This window comes from Schistocerca nitens, chromosome 6 (genome assembly GCF_023898315.1).
Source record: "Schistocerca nitens isolate TAMUIC-IGC-003100 chromosome 6, iqSchNite1.1, whole genome shotgun sequence".
Lineage (NCBI taxonomy): Eukaryota > Metazoa > Arthropoda > Insecta > Orthoptera > Acrididae > Schistocerca > Schistocerca nitens.
In genome coordinates, this window is record NC_064619.1 from 558615931 (window position 1) to 558633443 (window position 17513).

Genomic DNA, 17513 nt, shown 5'->3' on the forward strand with positions numbered 1-17513 from the left:
GCAGTAGGTTTTCGATCCTTATAGTGACAGGATCTCTCGTGGCAGTTGGCTTCCGATGAGTTGGTGTTTCGTGGGACTTTCCGCTGAACTCGATGTACAACAACACGCAGAATTCTTTTTATTTATTTTTGTATAGGGGCTTGAGAGATAGTCTTCGAACTCTGAATATTTTAAGGAACTCAGGCTTAGATGATGCAAATTGTCATTTTTACTTCACGTTTAGTTGACGCTAAAGCTGAGGGAGTTCAGGCTATGCTACAGTTTTGCGCTTCTAATGGGGTTCCAATAAGATCCAGATATGACACACCAGTTCTATAAGCTGTTTTAAGCGAATGAATGATTTGTTTAATGTAGTCAGAGCCTCGTCAGTATCATGCGTAGTTCTTTGTAGCCACATGATGAAATTTATATCGGCTTTAGAGCTGTATGGTGAAGGTTAAGGAAAATGCCAATTGGACACCTGACTTCCACCGACCTCTAGACAGAACTATAAACAATATAAGTTTTGGTATTAAAAGTGGTTCCTGGAGAGGATGGTATCATCGCAGCAGTTTAATATTTTAACTCTACCATTGTTGATGTGGCACACTATAATGTGCAAACGGGTATTCCACTTCAATAATGTGGCATCTATGACACATGAACTTAGATTGGAACCCAACAACATTTGAAGTTGTACAGTCACTCTCTCCAAGGCAAAAGCACACGGTATTAGTACGCTCACAAAATTCTAAATGATACGCTGTACTGCACTAGCATCACCTACTCCTTCGATCGTGAAGTCCGCTAATATACTCAACCACGTACGATTAGACTGTTAGAAGAGTGTTCCTGGACTAGTGATGAAATGAAAATCTTTGTCGTACTATCTTTGTGGTACTTTGTATTTATGCATATATTTGAAAATGGCACGCAACAGCAACTGAACAGTAATGGAGGCAAGTAAAGGAGTGATTAACTTCATGGAGTAACAAACTGTGTGGTGAAATGTCGTCCTAGAGACAGCTGTGGCGGCTGTTGACTGTGTTGCAACCAAAATAGTAAAACATATACAGTTTCACTGCACTCTGCAAACAACCGTAGAGGATCCAGATCTGTGGACTAAAGCTGATATAATTGCAAACTGCATTCCAAAGAAGGAGTTGCTCGACTTACGATCCTGAAAGTCGAGATGAACTTTTGAATATCTGCCAGACATTAATCGGGCCTAAGAATCAGTTCAGATGAGAAGAATAACAATACGTTTTAGTTCAACAGCAGAAACATAGTAATTACGAATTAAATTTTCATATGTTTTATAAATGCCAATATTTATGATTCTTTTATAAAACGGATAGACACTCCAGGGTGTGCATGGAGTCAAAAACTGCCGAGGTGCTATTGTACCGGCAGTGACCTTGTACAACAGTAAAACTTTAAAGACCTTCGTATGGTGAGAAATGGCTGTAAATTTCAAAATCTTTGTGGGATCCATACCTGATCCACAGGCATGCATTACCAGACGGCAAATGTGCATCTTGTACTAAAGTAAGATGGCGGCGTTAGGAAATTTGTGAGTGGTAGCACTACGATTTTCTCAAACTAAATGACGTTGTAAGCTTCATGAGGTGGTCTAAACAAGATCTGCAGTTGAGCAAGTATTTGCGTACTAGTTGAGTTTAATAACACATACGTTGTAATATGAGAAGAACATCAAGTTCATATACACACATTTAAAGTAGACTGTAATTTTCGTAAGAACACTCGGATGAATAAAGACACCTTTTATTAACGGCAAATGGCACGTTCTACTTACAGGAGCACTTTCATAGCGAACATACATTCGAAGAAAAGCCAAAGTTGATCATTTATTAAACTTCTTAAAATATACTATTTAAACACTGTCAGTGTTTCAGATAAGACAAACTGTAATTTAACTATTTAGGCTTACATACAGTACAAAAGATACAATTCTATTATTCTAGATATTTCTAGTTACCCTTGCATTAGGAGAATCGCGGCTCCCCCCGTTGGAGGTTCGAGTCCTCCCTCGGGCATATGTATTGTGTTGTCCTTAGCGTTAAGTTAGCTTAAGTAGTGTGTAAGCCTAGGGACCGATGACCTCTGCAGTCTAGTCCCATACGAACTTACCTCCAACAAACATCTGTTTAATACCCTTCACGCTCTCCACCATACTACATTTACAAAGTGCTGGCATCATCAGTGACATGAATGATATTGCGTAGGCCTACGTCACTGCCAGTGTAGTAATGTATGTGTCTTGAACACGTGATCGTTATATATGACTTTGGTTATCATAGTTAAGTCTAGGGGCAGATAACATCATTGTCTTGTCTTGTTGAGGTCTGTCCAGCGCGGTTGTTGGTTATGGATAGCAGCAGATAATTATTGAAATGCTGCCTGTGCACCTGGAGTGAGGTAATATCGAACAAAATTTATATATTTGCTGCGAGAACTAACCGTAATACTTGCGCTAGCTATTTGCTACCATTCATTCCGCAAATTATTCTTATGGGGCAGATGTAATTCTGATGGACAATCTCTGTCTTGGTGACCATTTCATGATTATCAGTCATGTGCTCAGGAAATTCTTAAAGTATTCTCCACTCCCTTTACATTCATTTCAAAACAGGGTAAGGAGTAAATCGCATGATAATCGTTTACCGAATTCTCTTAATTTATCATTGTATCGGTTTCATTCTTGTGATGATGCATAAAGAGGGTCCAAACTTCTCAGTCGAATGTAAATGAAATAATTTGTTTTGTTTCAAGTTACAATGAAACTTCAGCTTAAAACATCGCTTTAACTTGTTTAATCCCGGGCTACCACGTGTTATTTTAAAGTCTGTGAGTAAAGTAAAACATAAGATTGCTGACACGCATTGCACTACAGCGTGGTAAGCTAGCTGCATTCTTGATGAACGTTTTGAGTTTTGTCAAGGAGCTACGATAGTTTCAGGCACACGTGCAGCGCAATCATTTCTACAGGTACATGCAGCCCAGTGATTTATTTTAGGAGTTATGTCACAGCAGAGCAGTGCTTCCCTTGTTCGGGTAAGGATTTACTTTAGGGCCAAGACTAACTATTGCGCGTTGTGACGAGGAAACAGTGATCATTTGTAATTTTTCTATATAGAGTGTATAGTAGTTAATGCCTTAAATGTAAAGTAAACGAGGTGGTGGTTTGGCAGATCTGGTAAATTTCCATGAAAGAATGGAACATTTTTTGTGCCTTCATGGTTGGTGAGCTTCATTATCCCAAAGATCAACGTACAACCACAGTCTAATGTATACAGTCATGGTGCAAAAGTTGTTACCGTTTGAAAGCTCGAGCGACATCAAGGCTCCAAGCGACCGGAAGCAGAAGGTCATATGTGTCGTCACGATGTTTGTATTTGATTATTTTCTATTTAATTAACGAAATAGTTATACTTTTGAATTTCACGTGTTAGTCAATTACCAAGAGACGTGAAATGTCATGAAGTATATGTTGAACAGTCGAATCACGCTAGTTCAATGACGTAAACTACAGCTTATTTATATATTTGGAGCTCATTCCATCGAAAGCAAGAGAATGCAAACACGTATTTCATGCATGAAAAGCATATATTTCTGTTGTTGCCTGTTGTTCTTATCATAGGCTCTTTCCTTGACACTTAAAACCTTTTTGTGGAGTCTAATGTTTCGCCCATTTTTACACTTCACTCGATTTTATGATACAAGAATATATTTGTAATTGTAATTACTTTTCGTCGAAACAAGGCCCCGGGAGTAGACAACATTCCATTAGAACTACTGACAGCCTTGGGAGAGCCAGGCGTAGCAAAATTCTACCATCTAGTGAGCAAGATGTATGAGACAGGCAAAATACCCTAAGACTTCAAGAAGAATATAATAATTCCAATCCCAAAGAAAGGAGGTATTGACAGATGTGAAAATTACTGAACTATCAGTTTAATAAGCCATGGCTGCAAAATACCAACACGAATTCTTTTCAGACGAATGGAAAAACTGGTAGAAGCCGACCTCGGGCAGATCAGTTTGGATTCCATGGAAATGTTGGAACACGTGAGGTAATACTGACCCTACGACTTAGCTTAGAAAATAGATTAAGGAAAGACAAACCTACGTTTCTAGCATTTGTAGACTTAGAGAAAACTTTTGACAATGTTGACTGGAATACTCTCTTTCAAATTCTGAATGTGGCAGGGGTAAAATACAGGGAGCGAGAGGCTATTTACAATTTGTACAGAAACCAGATGGCAGTTATAAGAGTCGAGGGGCATGAAAGGGATAGCTATCTGAATTGGTCAGTGCGTCGATTGGAAATGGAGAAAGAGACTGAGTTTCTTGCTGTTACTAATTTTCATTAAAAGGAAGGGGTGACACACAGATCGAAATAGAATAGGATGCAGTTCGCCTGGATTCTGTAGCATCATTGAAGAGCTTTTACTTTTGGGTTAATGAATTTAAATGTGGCCGGACGAGCACCGAAGACGAGGCGTGATCCGGCCGCTCAGTTGAGGTCATCACAAAGAAAACTATTGCCAAAATCCATGATAGGGTACTGCAAGACCGCCAAATAAAAATTTATGAGATTGCTGAGACTGCACGGAGAATTGGCTATGAAGAAACTGTTTAAGAGCTGGGTGCCGCGATTGCTCACAGTCGCCCAAAACAGGAACCTGAACAACATTTCAACACAATGACAGGCAATGTTTGATCGCAGCAGACAGGAATTTTTTGCACTGGTTTGTGACTGTTAATGAATCCTGAATCCGCCATTACACAGTAGAGTCGAAACATGGACAAAGGCTGGTGAAAGTGCACTGAAGAGGGCAAAAACCATTTTTTCAGCAGGTAACGTGACGGCCACTGTTTTTTTGTGATTCCCAACGAACAATACTCATAGCTCGCTTTGAAAAAGCAGAATAGTAACTGGAACCTATTATGCTTTAATGTTGGATCGTTAGGCACACAGAAATGTGCTCTTTCACCAGGATGTGCATCATCCCATACATCAGCGATAACAATGGAAAAAAGTGCATGATTTGGGCTTTGAATTAATTTGTTTGACAGAACATATTTTTCCAATGGAATGAAAAAGTTGGAGAATTGGTGGACCAAGTGTATGTCCCTGAAAGGAGACTATGTAAGGCGAGTTGTTTACGAAACGAACACTTTTCTTGTTTTATTACTAGACTTACCATGCCACCCTCGTAGAATCAAAAAACTCTCAGTAAACATGGGTTCTAAAGCGCGTACCTTAAAAGCTATGAGCAGTTCTTAATCTTTGACACTGTCGAACAACTCTCTTCTACTGCCAGTTCTCTAATTTTCGTATTTTGAGAGGTGGCAGTGTGGACTGTCCATAGTGCATACTTTAACAAAAAAATGGTTCAAATGGCTCTGAGCACTATGGGACTTAACTGCTGTGGTCATCAGTCCCCTAGAACTTAGAACTACTTAAACCTAACTAACCTAAGGACATCACACACATCCATGCCCGAGGCAGGATTCGAACCTGCGACCGGAGCGGTCACGCGGTTCCAGACTGAAGCGCCTAGACCGCACGGCCACACTGGCCGGCGCATACTTTAACAGCCATAAGCACTTTTCCATCCTCACTACTGTAAAACACATCCCTTTGACTGAACGAGTGCTCATAGTTCTTAAGGTATGCACTTTGGAGCGTGCGTTTACCGCACCGCTTTTCTGGCTTCTGTCCATACTATCCCCTTCCAGAATACAGAAAGCAAAGCGTTTTCAGAAGAAGAGATTTGTTCCACAGTACCTAAGACGAAGAAGTGCTCATAGCTCTTAAGGTAGACATTTATAGCCCAAGTTTACTGAGACTTCTTTTGCTTCAAGTGCATGTACGTATTAACACCAAAAATTATGATACTCTATGTATAATCCACAAGTTGCGTTATTTACTATATTCAGATGTAACACATGACATTTCACGGTTTCAAATTTTAATTGTTGATGCGGAAGTCGTCGAGAGTTACTAATTTCGGTTTCACTGTTTATAGATTAAATTTTAGAGCGTCACGTTTGGGAATAGCAGTACTATTTCATGTTTAGCAATTTTCACAGCTAGCTTTCGCATTTAAAAGTAGCCCAGCTGTATTATGTGTAAGTCATGATCAAATGACAATTCAGCAGTTAGAATTAGAATATTTCTTCTTTCATTATAGATATTACGCTGAGACTTCGTATTCTTGTAGAACAAAAGAGCATTAATAATTTTGTTGAGACATAGTTCAGAGGTGGCGTTGCACTTACGGTTACAGCAGTCTATCTCAAGTTTTGGAAACATCTCGCAGTTAAAGAGGCACGCTCACGATTCCCACAGAACAGCATAAATTTGAAGATCACACATCTGCTACAGGGTACAAGATATACAATAATTATCATAAGAAACACATTAACATAGTACGTCCATACACGTCAAATTATTGCACTTCAAACAGGAAGCTCTCCCAGAATTTAAGCACAAGAAGTTTTCAGACTGTAATGGTTTCGAGGCAGGATTCCCTGGCAATCCACGAGATTTTCCAAGTCCATCAGTAGCCATTTATTTGTGAAAATTAATCAACATTGTAAGATGAAGATAATTCAGTTAATATTTCAAATCCTTTGTTTGGTTTCCTTGTAACCAAGAAGTATCCTCTGCTGTAAATATAATTTACATCTGTGTATGTGAAGTTCAGTATGAGGACAGGTAAAGCTGTCATCAGCCAGAAGTTTGGTTAGGATGTAATATGCCGTCGTAGTCCTCCAACCTTCGAATTGACTACCCTGTTGCTATAGGCGTATCTTCAATTTAACTCCAAACCGCTGTGCGGTTCGACATTTTTCGTGTGAATAATGTCAGTGTGGACATAAATTATGCCGGCCGGTGTGGCATGCGGTTCTAGGCGATTTAGTGTTCTAAGTTCTAGGGACTGATGACCACAGATGTTAGGTCGCATAGTGCTCAGAGCCATTTGAACCTTTTTTTTTTACATACATGATAAATAATAATCCCAGGACAGATCGAAACCGAGATATTTACGTCATTATGTAATCTCCCCACGGAAAATTACCCTCTACCACGCAATAATTAATAATTATCAATCAAATCATCCACATTCATTCACTTTTGGAAAGTATCTGATCGGATTTTCTAGTAATATATGCGCCGACAGCTCGTCGACGCCAAGGTATTTTTCTAGTACGTTTATTCTTTGGAAGAACAGAGATACATATATGTATTCTCCATGGTTGTTAGGGACGGAATAACGAGGACAGCTTCGGAATTATCTGTTGGAAGATTGTCGGGTTGCTAAAAGAGACATATTTGCTCTTCTTCTCGCTAAAGCGAGCTATTAACGTTTGTGCCACTAGCGGGTTATTTGAAGAGAGAGAAAAACTGTAAACGCAAATTAAGTAAGACTTGGAATCAACAGAAAACGGAATATGTAATGGAGATGGATTGAATATACAATTTTCCTCAGAAATAAGGTTTGTGACCCTTTTATTCTAGAGTGAATGACGAATGAGTTCTCTGTCTGAATCATTGATGATTGTCTTGGCCCTGAAATTAGTGGGGAAGTTTCAGTTGTGACGAAGAGAGCCTGCAATCACCGATATTTTATAAAATCGTCCAAAAAGGCTTCGGACACATCTGAAATTCTAAATCTGTCGTAAAATGAACGAATTGTTCAAACGATCGATTTTCCCAACTGAATGCAGCGCTTAACAATAATAATAGATATAAAGATCTTTTACAGCAAGCCAGCCGCTGAATATTAAGACGAAGGGCTCCACCAGAGATTCTATTGGGCTGAGTTCACGTAATTAAATAATATATTTAAAACTGTATATAGATAAAGGACAGAGAGAGAGAGAAAGAGAGAGCGAATGAAATTAGAGAAAATACGCAGAATCCTCCATTAGTATAATTGTTTGCCGGTCTTATCACGGATCAGCCTAAAGATAAAACAGGAGGCCCTTACTTTACTGTACAGGTTTATGTGTGAGAGACATTACACCCAGTTAGCGGCAAGCTGCATTCACAAACTTTCATCATTTACAGTATAATCCATTATAATTAGTCTAGTACTTTAGCAGTGACTATGCGAGACGTACTTTACACAGTACCGCAGGTATTGTAAAATTTACATCTCGTTTTACAGTTCCCATGTTAGCAGTTCTAAATGTGGAGTATATTAAATTGAGTCAATAGAAGTGGAGCACTACATCGAACACACGAGACAAAATTCAATCACCAGATTTACTTGAAGTGATTCATACTAGAAAAACCAAAATCGCAATAGTATTCCTTTTCCCTATTATATGTTTGCGACTCCACATTCCTGAATAAAGTTACCAAACGTCCGAGGACAACTGTTCGACACAGCCAACCAGTATCTCAATTACTTAGCTATCTTGTGGCACTTCAGTAGGCCAAAAAAGACCTATTTTCACAGAACTTCTCCGCAATCAATTTGTGGCTGTCAATATAAGATTTTAGACTGCCAGACAAAAGACAGCTTTGACGTGCAGAAATGCTGGCTGGCGTAGTTAACAGGAAACGTCAGCGCCCGTCAGTTAGCGAGAAATGGGCAGCGGAAGGCGTAATCCGGCGCGGACAGGCGGTATGTTAATAACGAAGCCGCGACCTGCCAGCCACGTGCAGAGTTTGATAAGGGAGGGACGGGGGATTTGGAGGGTGGCAGCTGCTGGCTGCCACGTGGAGTCTCTGCTTCTCAAAGAATTAGCAGGAAGTCAGTCCTCGGGTGCACGCGCGACCCCTGGAGTTCCGGGAACAACGAAAGAGAAGCGCTTCAATCCAGTATTCAATAATTAAATTGCATGACAAGGAAATGTCAAGAGAGTCTACTCTGAGCTTGCAGTTGGCATTACAGCCAACTCTACTTAGTTGCCTTACATTGTGTGATCAAAGTTTACATTGTGTGATCTACTTAGTTGCGTTTGACTTGCTATCTCTGTACGCGTATTATACTACATGCCATGTGTTTCTTGATGCGATTTAACCTTTATCTTTCGACTTCATGATGTGATGTGTTGAGACTTCACAGCACCTATGCGCGTTGTTGACTACATTGCTACATAGGCCAACTTTGTGCCACTGTCCACGGTGACCTACAAAGGTGCTTGAGAACTAAGCGAGGGAACGTTATTATGTTAAAAATAAATAAATACGGAGGCGATGTAATATTTCAGGAAAACTGTTTCTTTACCAAATAGTAAGGAAGGAGACTAGTTTCAACCAGTTAAATTACCATCTTCAGATTACATAATAGAAAGTAGTGTGTCCCATATACACAACATGGAAGTTTTCAGTCAAAACGATGTACCGAAGTGACACACAAAGCTTAATCTTGCCTATGGAGCGCAGGGCTCTACTACTTGCATACATTACGTGGTTCGACTGAAGGTTTCAACTTGCCACTGGTTGCTCTCCTCATTCCTCGAACTTTTCTATGACATTGTGTGAATAACACATTTAAGTAAAAGGGAGTAACGGTGACTCAGACTTACCTACAGCCTTTGGAAGCTTACTGAGAAGACATACTTTTACTATTCAGTGCAGAGATGGCCCAGAAATCAGCTCACAAGCCATGCCCCAGCGTGAGCGCCATAACACTCAGCTTCGGTGCACATTTCCCTCACCACCACGTCACATTGTTTGAGAAGGTGGAAGAGAGGTTAAACTGTGAATGAGCCGCTTTTAAATGAAAGTGTAGACCCACTGCATACGACTTGGTTTTATACTTCACATTTCTCAAAACCATAGAACACAAACAAAAACTAATTTCAGTATTATGTAAGTACTTTTGGAGTGCTGAAGACAAGCATAATTTTTAACTGGTGCAACCTGTAGGCATATGGACGGACGCAGAGAGTTCCCAGAGTTTCACAGATTTTCACACTGACATTGCCACGTAGTCGTGGCTAATCTGGATTCATAATCTGAGAAAGGTCGTTCACACACATATGTTGATAGAAATATTGTAGTGCTTCTGCAACGAATTTTTGGAGACTTGGAAACTCTGACTAAAACAAAGTAGACGTCCTGGACAGTTGCAACGTAGAATGATTTGTCTTTAAAATGGGAATTACCTGGCAGATCAGTCAGTTACATTTGCATATGCGCGGGGAAACTTTCAATTGAAACGGAAACCGATTTCGAAAATTTATGTAAGATCGGCAGTGTGCTCAAAACGTTTAGAAAATTTTATTTGCAATTCATTCAGGGCCACAGTGAATTCTCCAAAACCCACATTTTCTTTAACGTCAGTGAGCTTAGGGAACTCGACTGTGTTTATCAGGCTGTTCCCCTTTTACAATGCGAGTTTCTTTTCAAATGCATTCCCATAAATTCAGAAAGAAGTTGTTTCTCACCTTTCAGTGTCTTACTGGGGCCTGTGAATAGCGCAGTCCACTTCAAATGTAAGATCTGTAATCCATTTCGGATGTTCAAATGTTCCTTCGTGCAGTCCATTCTTCTTCATAAATTCAACAATAGCGACCTTTAAATCGAAAAAACTGTTCCAGGCATGTCCCTTGACATAACCAATGCTCTTCGCTGTGATATATAAAGTCTCCATACTATTCGTTTAATTTCACTGAAAACTGTTGTAACTGACATGGAATAATGCGTGCGACTTCGGAAATTTTAGTATTTGTACCGCCCATTTCTTCATATGCTGCAAGCCTACAAATGTAGCACGAAGTGTCTCCACATGTACAGAACAATGAGTTCTACCTGTCGATCGTTATAATTTTTTGCTATTTCATTGTCAGCTAAACTTTTAAGCTCCTTCTGCGTGGTACTGTAATGTCCCGCTATAGTGCATTCCGTTCCAACGTTACCCACAGCTCTACTACACCCACGTCCGCCCGTGGATAACCTGCTGCAAAGGATCAGATAGTTTGGATACCTTGTCACACTTGGCTGCCGCTATGCTCTGTCGTGTGCAACCCACCTTTCTCAAGGAGACATGAAAATATTTAATGACCTACATATGACACTTCAGAGAAAGATTTGGTTTGCCCGTAACACGTGCGACAAACGTAATGTATTTGCAGACAAACTCTACATAAAAGTCGGCTTGGTGAAACATACACGAACTTTCAGAATGATTTTCATTGCTACATTTTCCTAAAAACGCATGTTTCGTAATTTATTAAGAAAACAATGTACAAAATTGCCAAACTCCGCACTATGGACAAACTATAATGGGGCGACAGCCGGGAGCTAGGTGATGGAGTGCTGAGGGGCTGGATTAGCTAATAAACACATATTTTGAAACACATTTAGTACAGATAAAATTTCCCTGAGGATAAACAGGACCTTAAATACACCTTTAAATGATCACGTCAACAATAGACTTAAACAAACAAACGTTATAGGGGAATACTCAATTAGGTTTAAATCACAGAAAATTACTGTGGCTACAAGCCAAAGAGTTCTTACAGAGAAAAAATTTACTAGTGACCAAGATAAAATTTGGAGTGCAGAAGAATTTTTCGTCTGCCATGCCCCAGGCCATCGAACCCTGACGCTACTACGCGCTTGAAAACGCTGCGGTAATACGAGCTGCTCCATCCATTCACCACTCAAGGCCACAGAACGTGCACAACTACCACTAGCAGGACACCACTGTTCACGGCACATCGACGAAGACCATCCAACACGACTTCTCTCTCTGGCAGTCGCTCAGCAAGGGAGCACTTCTGATCATCTGCTCCACTCTGTCACCATGCCCTCTGGTCGTAACCAAAGAGTACGCCACTATCGATGTATGAGGCAAAGAGGATATTCACGCAAAGGTAACTCAAACTACCGCGACAAGGCTCAGAGACGTCACGCTAACATCGTGTAACAGCGCTTCTAATCTTGACTATAGCAGCAGTACGGCGAGGAAGAGAGTCGGTAAGTTACTTCAGGTACGCCATATACAACTGAAGCCACTTATTTATTATTAGATCCCGTAGGACTATCTGCTGTTCCTAATGGTCCCAGACAGTTCTCTGTTAGATTAAGACTGGAAGATGTAACAGCTCCGTCGAGGTGCGAAAGGCCACCTAACTCATCATCAAATGAGAAAAGTTCATACGCAGCCATGTGAACGTGGTTTTTGCAGTCTTGCAAAATTGAGGTAGCCACAGTGCACTCATCATGAAACTATCATTGCTCAGCAATAATTTTTGAAATCATCATCCTGGTTCATGTCCACAGTCATCCAAATCAGTGCCGGCTCATGCAAAATTTTATCAGTGTGCTACAATATGGTGGCATAACCCTTTGACTTACAAGTGTAGTAATCGTAACTAAATTGAATATATTAATTTCACTTATATAAACTGTTAAATATATTTAAATTTTGATATTAATATTTAAACATTTTTTAACATTGTGAGGTATAAAATAAACTGAAAAAAAAAACTATAGTAGCAGCAACCCGAGCCAATAAACTGCCAGTCAGTGCCCTTGCCCACAGGCCACGGCAATTGCTTCAACTGCTCCTCAAAGAATCTCTCATGTGCCGTACTTGCACTTTCAAAGAAAAATAATGGTGGAAGGGATGACGTTACGTCAGAGCATCCACAGTCGAAAACAGACAGCTGCGTTCCTTCTCTGATTTGATCGTAGCACGGCTGACCCTAATTACAGCACAAGCACTGGATTCTAGAGAGAGTGCAACAAAAGATGTTTTCGTCAGTTTTATTTGCATACCAGCACGGATTAGAAGAGAAATAGTGTACGTTTAGTGCAATTTTTGGCACGCATTCGAAAAAAATGGCGTAATTCTAGTGCGATCTCCGTCTCGCATTTGAAGAGAAAATGACATAATTATAGAGTGATGTATACAGTGTGCTATAGCACGTTAGAACAGTCCGCCGTTGCGAAACATATCCCGAAAACACAAATTTTAAACTTCTCAAAGAGCTGTAAGAAACCATCTAGCAGTTTGCCTGCCACTCCACCATTTCTGGCGCATCTCCTGCACAAAGGCCATGTTAGTAGCAGCCGATAATCCATCCGATAATCCAGCTTTGGGACTTAGCCATTTCCGGTGTCACTGTTCGTGTCAACGCCTGGCTGGCCTGTCAACTCAAGGCGAGCCGCGCGCTCTGAGGCTCCTTGTCACGGTCCGCGCGGCACCTCCCCCCCCCCCCTTCCCCCCCGACCGACCGCTGTCCACGACGACCTGGTTGCCGACCGGCTCCAACGCTACTTGGAGGCACGCAACGACGATGACGTCATTGAAGAGACGACCTCGGAGGAGGTGTCGTCCATCCTGCGTGCCCTGAACCCCAGGAAAGCTGCGGGCCCAGACGAAGTTTCCAACGCCCTACTCCAGAAGTTGCCGCCGGTGGCTGTCACTCATCTCTCCGACGTCTTTAATGTAATCCTCCGGTCCTGCAGTTTTCCTCAGTCCTGGAAGCATGCAGAGATCGTGGCGAATCCGAAGATGGGGAAGGATCTGCGTCAGCCCGCGTAGACCTATTAGTTTACTGCCGGCCGTCTCCAAGGTCTTTGAAAGGGTGTACATCAGACGGCTGCAGCGCCACCTTGACGAGGGAGGCCTCCTGCCCGAAGAGCAGTTCGGCTTTCGCAGGGGCCACTCGGCAGTTCACCAACTCCTTCGGATAGTGGAAGATGCGTTCGTCGCCCTCGAGCAGCGCGAGTTCTTCGGCGCGGTGTTCCTGGACGTGTCGCGTGCTTTCGACAGTGTGTGGCACCGCGGCCTCTTATTCAAACTTTTTGAACTTGACGTCCCGACGTCGCACGTCCGTCTCATCCGTTCCTATCTTGCCGATAGGACCTTCCATGTGCGGGCCGCGCATGGCTTGTCCTCCGTCCGCCGCATCAACGCCGGTGTGCCAAAGGGCTCGGTCTTGGGGCCACTCCTGTACTCGCTGCACACTTCTGCTGCGCCGAAGATCGACCGTGTGCGGCTCGCCCTGTACGCGGGCGACATGGCTCTATACAGGGTGTTCCAAAAATGTACGGCCAAACTTTCAGGAAACATTTCTCACACACAAAGAAACGCTTACTTTCCATGTTAGAGCTCATTTTATTACTTCTCTTCAAATCACATTAATCATGGAATGGAAACACACAGCAACAGAACGTACCAGCGTGACTTCAAACACTTTGCTACAGGAAATGTTCAAAATGTCCTCCGTTAGCGAGGATACATGCATCCACCCTCCGTCGTATGGAATCCCTGATGCGCTGATGCAGCCCTGGAGAATGTCGTATTGTATCACAGCCGTCCACAATACGAGCACGAAGAGTCTCTATATTTGGTACCTGGGTTGCGTAGACAAGAGCTTTCAAATGTCCCCATAAATGAAAGTCAAGAGGCTTGAGGTTAGGAGAGCGTGGAGGCCATGGAATTGGTCTGCCCCTACCAATCCATCGGTCACCGAATCTGTTGTTGAGAAGCGTACGAACACTTCGACTGAAATGTGCAGGAGCTCCATCGTGCACGAACCACATGTTGTGTCGTTCTTGCAAAGGCACATGTTCTAGCAGCACAGGAGGTCCGAGCAGATGTAATTTCGATGTATTGCTCATGCGCTGCCTGCGATATGCAAGGTATAAGAGGATCTCTGACCAGAGAGCAGTGTTGACTGCAGTAGGAACTGTGTAGCTGTAGCAGTAAGTTGTTGCTAGGGAGCAGTCTGCTCTGGTCTGGTCTGGTGTATCGTTTTGGCTGGGCCTAAGCATTATTGTATAAGGTAAATAGCAGCCTCGCGCATATGCAGTATTGTTATCTCAAGTCCCATGTAAATGTTTTACAAATGTCCTAATAATAATCTTTCTCATATAAAGTAACTTTTAACAACCATTCATTTCAATTTAAAGAATTTACTAATTTCTCCAGTCCATGATCATCCCGATTATTGCAAAAGAAAAATCAGTTGTTTCCTTTCATAAATGACAAATCTATCGGTCAGCATTGCACAGGGCAGTACCAAAAAAAAAAAAAAAAAAAAAAAAAATTATTGTAAGAGCAGATATATATGCGTTATCCAGCGACTTCATTGAGGTAAGAATTTTTCTCTTTTTTATTCAGAATGATCTTTCAGGGCCATGACGCAGCACTGCTGAGGTCCAAAATTTACCAGGTTAAATTCACAGTCAATTATTGAAAAGTTATAAGTGAGCGACAATTTAATTGAGAGGTTAGTTATATTGTATTATTACCAGGTTACTGAATTTATTTTTTTGTTGGGACGTTACACTGAATGTGAACGACATAATTATAATTTTTACTGTTGAGAGGTTTAGGAATTTTTCTGTTTTGAGGTTACACTAAAAATATGAATGAATTTTGTGGGGAGGTTACAAATGAGAAGGATTTTTGTGGGGAGGTTACAGTACGAACACTTCGACTGAAATGTGCAGGAGTTCCATCGTGCATGAACCACATGTTGTGTCGTACTTGTAAAGGCACTTGTTCTAGCAGCACAGGTAGAGTATCCCGCATGAAATCATGATAAAGTGCTCCATTGAGCGTAGGTGGAAGTACATACTGACGAAACTAAAATGTGCTCTAACATGGAAATTAAGCGTTTCCGGACACATGTCCACATAACATCATTTCTTTATTTGTGTGTGAGGAATGTTTCCTGAAAGTTTGGCCGTACCTTTTTGTAACACCCTGTATACGAGGAGCCTCAATGCCGCCGCCGTCGTGCGAAGCCGTCTGCAGCTCGCCGTTGGCACCCTGGCAGTCTGGGCCGTCAAGTGGCGTCTACAATTCAATGGGGCCAAGACGCAATTCCTGATCGTCACAAGGCGACTCGTTCCTGCAGGTCTGCAACCGCTCACCGTCGGTGGAAGCCCTGTCCCGTGGCGCCCAACGGCGCATTACCGACTCACGTGGGTTGCGCACATCCGCGAAGTGAAGAAGAAAGTGCGGAACAGGCTCCGCATCCTGTACCCGGTGCTGAACCCCGGTTCCCAACTACCACCGCGGCTGGGCATCATTATGTACAAGGCGCTGCTCCGCCCTGTACTCCAATACGCCGCCGTCGTCTGGGGGAACGCCGCCGACACGAACCTGAAGAAGCTGGAGACACTGCAGAATCGCATCCTTCGGCTGGCCTTACACCTGCCTTACGATTTCCCCACCGCTCATCTTCACGACATCGCGGAAGTCCCTTTGCTCCGTGACCACTTCCAGGCGACCGCCCGCACCTTTTACGAACGTGCTGGCCGGTCACACAACGCCCAAATCCGGACGCTGGGCGGCAAACACCCAAGAAGACAATCTACATGTGAAGACGCATTACATCGGCATGCATGGAAGGGAAAGCAATAACTGCTGCGAACTCCATCACACATCGGAGGACAAGTTATCTCCGTGCAGATCCACGCGAGGCTGATCTTTTCCCACAGCCGTCTCTTCTCTTTCGTTCCAGACTCGCGTGCCCACGCTGTCTTTAGGTCGTAACACTAAGTCTGCTCACTTATTTTCGTATTTCAAAAAACATCATAAAGAGAATGAGAAATAAACCAAATTATTACAACATTTGTAATGGAATACACGTTTGTTATACGTCCAACTATTCACCACTGATACCAAAGAGTTGCGTTCTTGTGACATAATGTCAAAGGTGGACAGTTTGCTGCTAATGTAAGAGCTTTGATTGGAGACAATGAGATCCAAGCCAATATGCGTCAACTGACTAATCTGAGAAGAATGCAGTGAGGAAAGTGGCTGCCTGTGTAGTGTAGCGTAGTCGAGAGCATAATGGTATGTGCTCTTCTAAAAACACTATTATTTATGTAATTCTGTCAATATTTTGAGTGTGACTTGTTCATATATGAGCAACGTAAATATAGTCATCACAAGTCGTCGCGGTACGGATATTTCTAGAGTAATAGCACTGAAGACCTTCACTTGTGTGGTCATTCTACTTCACGGCTACGAAACGAATAGTTAACGCATACAAGTTATGGGCCACACCTACTAGCAGAGGTAGCGTCAACTCTCAATAAGCAAGTTGAAAGGGTACAGTACTGCCCGACATAGAAAAGATGTACAACAACATACTTTGTTGTTTTTGTCAGAACAGCGTTTTTTGTAGAATAACACCTTTTTATTTAATACATTGAAGGCGGATACCAATGTAGGAAAGAAGGGCAGTTTGTATGTTTAATGATTCAGATGTGCACTTCCTTAAAATAGATCCCTGAATCCAGTTTGGTAATGTATGTGAATTGAATGAATGGCTGGTCGTCTGCTGACCACAGATAGTGAAGGTAGATTCTATAATCATCTTTGAGACGGTTCTCTGGTCACTTTTGGCCGAACCCAAGAGAGGAAGTATACCAGAGCACCAGAGGGCCTGGAATGTGGCTGACCAATACGGTGCCAACGTCCTCCCTCCCCCACTTCTGCGGTAGCGCGTGATGACCGGATGAACGGCCGTGTTTCAGCACTCTGTTGCTGATTCCTGAGGTGTGAAGACGT

The 17513-nt window shown here is 42.2% G+C and overlaps 1 protein-coding gene across 1 annotated transcript in view; it reads right to left on the reverse strand.

The window, feature by feature from the left end:
• LOC126262978 (uncharacterized) overlaps nucleotides 1-17513 on the reverse strand; it is a 266768-nt gene that overhangs the window by 161269 nt on the left and 87986 nt on the right. The gene's annotated exons all lie outside the window — the stretch shown is intronic.